Genomic DNA, 10,000 nt, shown 5'->3' with positions numbered 1-10,000 from the left:
TCGTTTGTGTTAGGGTATTTATATGAGCGGGCGGTCTTTTTATTTATATAAGCCTTCTTTAATATTTTTTTTAATAAAATACAATATTATGCATATATTTAATTCTAAAATATCTTTATATTTTCACATACAACAATTTGTATATATTCACATATATATATTTGCTTAATTTTATAATAAAATTATCGCATATGTATTTTGATAATAAATTTAAAATTTATTTTCTTTGTATATAAAAGTCTAGTTTTATATGATATAAAACTAAGCACTTTTTAATTTTCATATATTTATATATTTTCATATATATAGTTTATTCATATTTATTTATACAATAATAATAATAATAATATTACTACTATTATCATATACGTATATGAAATTAAATTTAATTCCATATACTTACTAGGATATAATAAAAAGAAATTTTTATTTGCCTAGAACCAGAAATTAACGATAATAATTGGAAACTTGTCAAATTATAATTTATAATAAGACGTAGACGCTTCAACGATATTATCTAAGTATACAATATAGTGTATATATAATATATAATATAGTATGTTATATTATATAGATAGGCTTACACCACCTACCATATATACCTTTTTGACCACACTTTCGTCAAGCTGGGTATTTATTTGCTCAACTAAAAATACTCATCGGTATTTTAGTATATTCATATAATATAAATAATATACTATATTGGTAGGACGACACCACCTACCCTATATACCTTTTTGAACACACTTTCGTCAAGCTGGGTATTTATTTGCCTTTTTACCCTCACCTAAATATACTCATCGGTATATTTCAGTATATTTTAGTATATCCATATGAATATGTATATCCATATCCATATCCATATCCATATCCATATGAAAATAATTTAATATTTCCATATTTATTATAATATAATAAATATTATTATATTATATATTATATGGTAGGCTATCCCCATCACCTACCATATATTTCATATACATATAAATATTTTCATATCCATATATATTTTTTTATATTCATATATTTTCATATATGTTATATGCATATGTATTCATAACCATATGCTCATATATTAATACTGGCGGTCTTCTGTTTAATATAATATTATTTTAATATTATATTGGCAGGCTGATCACCACACCCTATATACCTTTTTGAACACGGTTTCGTCAATCCGGTCATTTATTGTATGGGAAGTATGACTTTCCCACACATATTTGGATATCCATACGATTGCATATCCATATGAAAATATTTTTAATATTTTTAATATATTTTTAATATTTCCATATTTAATATAATATAATTAAATTATTATATTATATATTATATGGTAGGCTATCACCATCACCTACCATATATTTCATATACATATAAATATTTTCATATCCATATATATTTTTTTATATTCATATATTTTCATATATGTTATATGCATATGTATTCATAACCATATGCTTATATATTAATACTGGCGGTCTTCTGTTTAATATAATATTATTTTAATATTATATTGGTAGGCCGAACACCACCTACCCTATATACCTTTTTGAACACGGTTTCGTCAATCCGGTCATTTATTGTATGGGAAGTATGACTTTCCCACACATATTTGGATATCCCTCCCATTGCATCTCCATCCTAAAATCTTTTTAATATTTTTACTATATTTTTAATATTTCCCTCTTTAATATAATATAATTAAATTATTATATTATATATTATATGGTAGGCTATCACCATCACCTACCATATATTTCATATACATATAAATATTTTCATATCCATATATATTTTTTTATATTCATATATTTTCATATATGTTATATGCATATGTATTCATAACCATATGCTCATATATTAATACTGGCGGTCTTCTGTTTAATATAATATTATTTTAATATTATATTGGTAGGCCGAACACCACCTACCCTATATACCTTTTTGAACACGGTTTCGTCAATCCGGTCATTTATTGTATGGGAAGTATGACTTTCCCACACATATTTGGATATCCATACTATTGCATATCTATATGAAAATATTTTTAATATTTTTAATATATTTTTAATATTTCCATATTTAATATAATATAATTAAATTATTATATTATATATTATATGGTAGGCTCTCCTCCTCACCTTTTATCTGTTTCATATACATATAAATATTTTCATATCCATATATATTTTTTTATATTCATATATTTTCATATATGTTATATGCATATGTATTCATAACCATATGCTCATATATTAATACTGGCGGTCTTCTGTTTAATATAATATTATTTTAATATTATATTGGCAGGCTGAACACCACCTACCCTATATACCTTTTTGAACACGGTTTCGTCAATCCGGTCATTTATTGTATGGGAAGTATGACTTTCCCACACATATTTGGATATCCATACGATTGCATATCCATATGAAAATATTTTTAATATTTTTAATATATTTTTAATATTTCCATATTTAATATAATATAATTAAATTATTATATTATATATTATATGGTAGGCTAACATCATCACCTACCATATATTCCCTCTTCATATAAATATTTTCATATTCCATATATATTTTTTTTATATATTCATATATTTTCATATATGTTATATGCATATGTATTCATAACCATATGCTTCTGGCGGATCTTCTGTTTAATATAATATTATTTTAATATTATATTGGTAGGCCGAACACCACCTACCCTATATACCTTTTTGAACACGGTTTCGTCAATCCGGTCATTTATTGTATGGGAAGTATGACTTTCCCACACATATTTGGATATCCATACGATTGCATATCCATATGAAAATATTTTTAATATTTTTAATATATGTTTAATATTTCCATATTTAATATAATATAATTAAATTATTATATTATATATTATTTGGTAGTCTAATCTCATCACCTACCATATATTTCATATACATATAAATATTTTCATATCCATATATATTTTTTTATATTCATATATTTTCATATATGTTATATGCATATGTATTCATAACCATATGCTCATATATTAATACTGGCGGTCTTCTGTTTAATATAATATTATTTTAATATTATATTGGCAGGCTGAACACCACCTACCCTATATACCTTTTTGAACACGGTTTCGTCAATCCGGTTTATTGTTTGGGAAATATGACTTTCCCAGACATATTTGGATATCCATACGATTGCATATCCATATGAAAATATTTTTAATATTTTTAATATATTTTTAATATTTCCATATTTAATATAATATAATTAAATTATTATATTATATATTATATGGTAGGCTAACATCATCACCTACCATATATTCCATATACATATAAAGATTTTCATATTCATATATATTTTTTTTATATATTCATATATTTTTCATATATGTTATATGCATATGTATTCATAACCATATGCTTATATATTAATACTGGCGATCTTCTGTTTAATATAATATTATTTTAATATTATATTGGTAGGCCGAACACCACCTACCCTATATACCTTTTTGAACACGGTTTCGTCAATCCGGTCATTTATCGTATAGGAAGTACGACTTTCCCACACATATTTGGATATCCATACGATTGCATATCCATATGAAAATATTTTTAATATTTTTAATATTCGTGAGTTTTAGGTACAGAAGGAATCTCTTGAATTGAATCATGCGCGTCACTAATAAGATGACGAGGCATTTGGCTACCTATGCGAAAGTAATTCAACTCCCGCCGTCTTAAGGTTTAAGACTTATAACAATATATGTTTAATATTTTTAATATCCGTGAGGTTTTAAATAGGGACAGAAGGAATCTCTTGAATTGAATCATGCGCGTCACTAATAAGATGACGAGGCATTTGGCTACCTATGCGAAAGTAATTCAACTCCCGCCGTCTTAAGGTTTAAGACTTATAACAATATATGTTTAATATTTTTAATATCCGTGAGGTTTTAAATAGGGACAGAAGGAATCTCTTGAATTGAATCATGCGCGTCACTAATAAGATGACGAGGCATTTGGCTACCTATGCGAAAGTAATTCAACTCCCGCCGTCTTAAGGTTTAAGACTTATAACAATATATGTTTAATATTTTTAATATCCGTGAGGTTTTAAATAGGGACGAATTGAATCATGCGCGTCACTAATAAGATGACGAGGCATTTGGCTACCTATGCGAAAGTAATTCAACTCCCGCCGTCTTAAGGTTTAAGACTTATAACAATATATGTTTAATATTTTTAATATCCGTGAGGTTTTAAATAGGGACAGAAGGAATCTCTTGAATTGAATCATGCGCGTCACTAATAAGATGACAAGGCATTTGGCTACCTATGCGAAAGTAATTCAACTCCCGCCGTCTTAAGGTTTAAGACTTATAACAATATATGTTTAATATTTTTAATATCCGTGAGGTTTTAAATAGGGACAGAAGGAATCTCTTGAATTGAATCATGCGCGTCACTAATAAGATGACGAGGCATTTGGCTACCTATGCGAAAGTAATTCAACTCCCGCCGTCTTAAGGTTTAAGACTTATAACAATATATGTTTAATATTTTTAATATCCGTGAGGTTTTAAATAGGGACAGAAGGAATCTCTTGAATTGAATCATGCGCGTCGCGTCACTAATAAGATGACGAGGCATTTGGCTACCTATGCGAAAGTAATTCAACCCCCGCCGTCTTAAGGTTTAAGACTTATAACAATATATGTTTAATATTTTTAATATCCGTGAGGTTTTAAATAGGGACAGAAGGAATCTCTTGAATTGAATCATGCGCGTCACTAATAAGATGACAAGGCATTTGGCTACCTATGCGAAAGTAATTCAACTCCCGCCGTCTTAAAGTTTAAGACTTATAACAATATAAATGAAAAATATTATTTTCATTTTTCACGTCACTAATAAGATGACGAGGCATTTGGCTACCTAAACGAAAGTAATTCATCTTCCGCCGTTATAAGGTTTAAGACTTATAACAATATAAATGAAAAATATTATTTTCATTTTTCACGTCACTAATAAGATGACGAGGCATTTGGCTACCTATGCGAAAGTAATTCAACTCCCGCCGTCTTAAGGTTTAAGACTTATAACAATATAAATGAAAAATATTATTTTCATTTTTCACGTCACTAATAAGATGACGAGGCATTTGGCTACCTAAACGAAAGTAATTCATCTTCCGCCGTTATAAGGTTTAAGACTTATAACAATATAAATGAAAAATATTATTTTCATTTTCACGTCACTAATAAGATGACGAGGCATTTGGCTACCTAAACGAAAGTAATTCATCTTCCGCCGTTATAAGGTTTAAGACTTATAACAATATAAATGAAAAATATTATTTTCATTTTTCACGTCACTAATAAGATGACGAGGCATTTGGCTACCTAAACGAAAGTAATTCATCTTCCGCCGTTATAAGGTTTAAGACTTATAACAATATAAATGAAAAATATTATTTTCATTTTTCACGTCACTAATAAGATGACGAGGCATTTGGCTACCTAAACGAAAGTAATTCATCTTCCGCCGTTATAAGGTTTAAGACTTATAACAATATAAATGAAAAATATTATTTTCATTTTTCACGTCACTAATAAGATGACGAGGCATTTGGCTACCTAAACGAAAGTAATTCAACTCCCGCCGTCTTAAGGTTTAAGACTTATAACAATATAAATGAAAAATATTATTTCATTTTTCACGTCACTAATAAGATGACGAAACAGTTAGTAGGCCACAATTAGTAGGGAAACGTGGACAACCCGTGATAAATCCTTATATGCTTTCTTAGATATAGCATATAAAGATTTTTTATACTAAATATACATATTTACACATGCATATTTACATTTTTTTTATATTTCGAATCATCAAGCAAAGGATAAGCTTCAGTGGATCGCAGTATGGCAGCTGCTCAACCACTTACAACACCTTGCCCGTTACAAAAGTCGTTTACAATTGATTCTAGGCTTTGTCATTGTATTAAATAATGTTTTCATATGTAACTAGCATGGCATCAGGTGATCAAAGATCCTCCCAATTTACTATGTTACAAATTACATTGGCATCACATCCATTGTCGTTTAAAATATAAATAATAAACTTTAAATGGTTTAGAAGCCATACAATGCAAATTGCCCCTTATTTATCATTGCAGTCCAGCACGGATACGACCTTAGAGGCGTTCAGGCATAATCCAACGGACGTAGCGTCATACCACTGTTCGCTCGAACAAGTATTGTGCCATTGGTCCGTACCTGCGGTTCCTCTCGTACTACGCAGGAATGCTGTCGCAACAACGTTTTGTCATTAGTAGGGTAAAACTAACCTGTCTCACGACGGTCTAAACCCAGCTCACGTTCCCTTGCATGGGTGAACAATCCAACGCTTGGTGAATTTTGCTTCACAATGATAGGAAGAGCCGACATCGAAGGATCAAAAAGCGACGTCGCTATGAACGCTTGGCCGCCACAAGCCAGTTATCCCTATGGTAACTTTTCTGACACCTCTTGTTAAAAACTCTTTAAACCAAAAGGATCGATAGGCCGAGCTTTTGCTGTCCCTGTGTGTACTGAACACCGAGATCAAGTCAGCATTTGCCCTTTTGCTCTATGTGTGGTTTCTGTCCGCACTGAGCTGGCCTTGGGACACCTCCGTTATTATTTGAGAGATGTACCGCCCCAGTCAAACTCCCTACCTGGCAATGTCCTTGAATTGGATCATACCTGAGTAATTGGAGTTATACCAAATTTTCAAATCGATAATACATGAATGCATCTCTCATTAAAGAATTTGTTTGCGATTATATAACAAACTCGTGATACTTTGATCAAGAAGCTTGCATCAAAACCCAATACCATAAGATATAATAAATATATCCGTATAATGGCTAGGAAATGATACACGTTCCATTTAATCAAGTAAGTAAGGAAACAATAAGAGTAGTGGTATTTCATTGTCGATACCAAACCGAAGTCTAATATCTCCCACTTATTCTACACCTCTTATGTCTCCTTACACTGCCAGATTAGAGTCAAGCTCAAAAGGGTCTTCTTTCCCCGCTAATTATTCCAAGCCCGTTCCCTTGGCTGTGGTTTCGCTAGATAGTAGATAGGGACAGAAGGAATCTCGTTAATCCATTCATGCGCGTCACTAATTAGATGACGAGGCATTTGGCTACCTTAAGAGAGTCATAGTTACTCCCGCCGTTGACCCGCGCTTACTTGAATTTCTTCACTTTGACATTCAGAGCACTGGGCAGAAATCACATTGTGTCAACACCCGCTAGGGCCATCACAATGCTTTGTTTTAATTAGACAGTCGGATTCCCCAAGTCCGTGCCAGTTCTGAATTGATTGTTAATTGATAATCGTTATAATTAATAAGAACTAATTGGTTTGACCCAACTAGTATTCTTAAAAATTTTAGCAAGAAAGTTCCACAATTGGATACGTAACTAAACTATCCGGGGAACAAGTTACAACCATAAATGATTATAACTCTATTTACCCAGAACGAGCACATAAACCATATTATTGTTTCCCAATCAAGCCCGACTATCTCAATCTTCAGAGCCAATCCTTATCCCGAAGTTACGGATCTAATTTGCCGACTTCCCTTACCTACATTATTCTATCGACTAGAGACTCTTCACCTTGGAGACCAGCTGCGGATATTGGTACGGCCTGTTGAGAAGTTTGCGTATCCCCACCATAAATTTTCAAGGTCCGAGGAGAAAATATCGACACAACAGTATATGTCATGCTCTTCTAGCCCATCTACCATATCTCTCTGCGAAAGACTTCCATGGTAGTACGACTATAAAACAGAAAAGAAAACTCTTCCGATATCTCTCGACGGCTTCTTTATGGTCGTTCCTGTTGCCAGGATGAGCACGAGGCCCATATTTAATAACAAACGGATACTCAACAGGTTACGGAATTGGAACCGTATTCCCTTTCGTTCAAAATTATTCAAGTATATAATTTTCACAATAATTGTAATATTTATTTTTACTTGAAAATTTTCGGCTTTCGCCTTGAACTTAGGACCGACTAACTCGTGATCAACCACTGTTCACACGAAACCCTTCTCCACTTCAGTCCTCCAAGGTCTCATTCGATTATTTGCTACTACCACCAAGATCTGTACCAATAGCAGCTCCATGCAGGCTTACGCCAAACACTTCTACGCATACCATTGTACCTTCCTACTCACTAAAGTTTCAAAATTTATATTACAAGTAATATAAATCATCTACTTTAGCGGTAATGTATAGGTATACAACTTAAGCGCCATCCATTTTAAGGGCTAGTTGCTTCGGCAGGTGAGTTGTTACACACTCCTTAGCGGATTTCGACTTCCATGATCACCGTCCTGCTGTTTTAAGCAACCAACGCCTTTCATGGTTTCTGCATGAGTTGTTAATTTGGGCACCGTAACATTACGTTTGGTTCATCCCACAGCGCCAGTTCTGCTTACCAAAAGTGGCCCACTGGGCACATTATATCATAACCTTAAACTTCATATCAAGAAAGTTAAGGTTCTTACCCATTTAAAGTTTGAGAATAGGTTAAGATCGTTTCGACCCTAAGGCCTCTAATCATTCGCTTTACCAGATAAGATTATTTTATATAACATTAAAATGCACCAGCTATCCTGAGGGAAACTTCGGAAGGAACCAGCTACTAGATGGTTCGATTGGTCTTTCGCCCCTATACTCAATTCTGACAATCGATTTGCACGTCAGAACTGTTTCGGTCTTCCATCAGGGTTTCCCCTGACTTCAACCTGATCAAGTATAGTTCACCATCTTTCGGGTCACAGCATATCTGCTCAAGGTACGTTCCAGTTAGAGGCATAAATAATATAAATATTATTATACATAACTATATAGAACGCCCCGGGATTGTGTTAATTAACTATAAAATAGTTAAAAAACTAATCCCATTAATAGTCAAGTTAATTACGCTATTAGGTTTATATCCCAATAACTTGCACATATGTTAGACTCCTTGGTCCGTGTTTCAAGACGGGTCCCGAAGGTATCCTGAATCTTTCGCATTGTTAATCATACAAGTGCATATAATAAACACAAAAATCAATGATAATTATGCCATTATATAATTCCGAAAAATTAACGCACTGTATTCTTATTAATCTATCAACACTTTATCAAATTAATGACATTTATTCCTATGTTAAAATGCAAGCATAATAATTTGAATAAACTATAAGTCATATTTTATGATAAATTATATATGTTAATAGATTACAATGTCCTTATATGGAAAAAATGCACACTATTTCTATAATATTATTTAAATATTATAACTTTAATGATGAATTTTCCATAATGGATATTCAGGTTCATCGGGCTTAACCTCTAAGCAGTTTCACGTACTATTTAACTCTCTATTCAGAGTTCTTTTCAACTTTCCCTCACGGTACTTGTTTACTATCGGTCTCATGGTTATATTTAGTTTTAGATGGAGTTTACCACCCACTTAGTGCTGCACTATCAAGCAACACGACTCTTTGGAAACATCATCTAGTAATCATTAACGTTATACGGGCCTGGCACCCTCTATGGGTAAATGGCCTCATTTAAGAAGGACTTAAATCGTTAATTTCTCATACTAGAATATTGACGCTCCATACACTGCATCTCACATTTGCCATATAGACAAAGTGACTTAGTGCTGAACTGATTTCTTTTCGCTCGCCGCTACTAAGAAAATCCTTGTTAGTTTCTTTTCCTCCCCTAATTAATATGCTTAAATTCAGGGGGTAGTCCCATATGAGTTGAGGTTGTATAAAGCAATGTATATATATATATAAACAATATATCTCTATGAAGAACAATATATTTGATATATTTTCAATTTTCGCATCTTTAAATAAGAGACAATTCTAGTTAAAAAAATTTAATTTTTTTTATGCTAGACATTTCTCAGTATTATTTGAATT

The 10,000-nt window shown here is 31.7% G+C and overlaps 1 non-coding gene across 1 annotated transcript; it reads right to left on the bottom strand.

The window, feature by feature from the left end:
• Nucleotides 1-5,893: 5,893 nt before the first annotated feature.
• Nucleotides 5,894-9,844, bottom strand: LOC138927319 (large subunit ribosomal RNA). Its single transcript, XR_011443837.1, has one exon. It is a non-coding gene; the product is annotated as a large subunit ribosomal RNA (ribosomal RNA).
• Between the last annotated feature and the right edge of the window lie 156 nt (nt 9,845-10,000).

The sequence above is a fragment of the Drosophila bipectinata genome, unplaced genomic scaffold (genome assembly GCF_030179905.1).
Source record: "Drosophila bipectinata strain 14024-0381.07 unplaced genomic scaffold, DbipHiC1v2 scaffold_219, whole genome shotgun sequence".
Lineage (NCBI taxonomy): Eukaryota > Metazoa > Arthropoda > Insecta > Diptera > Drosophilidae > Drosophila > Drosophila bipectinata.
This window is presented reverse-complemented; position numbering and strand designations above follow the sequence as displayed.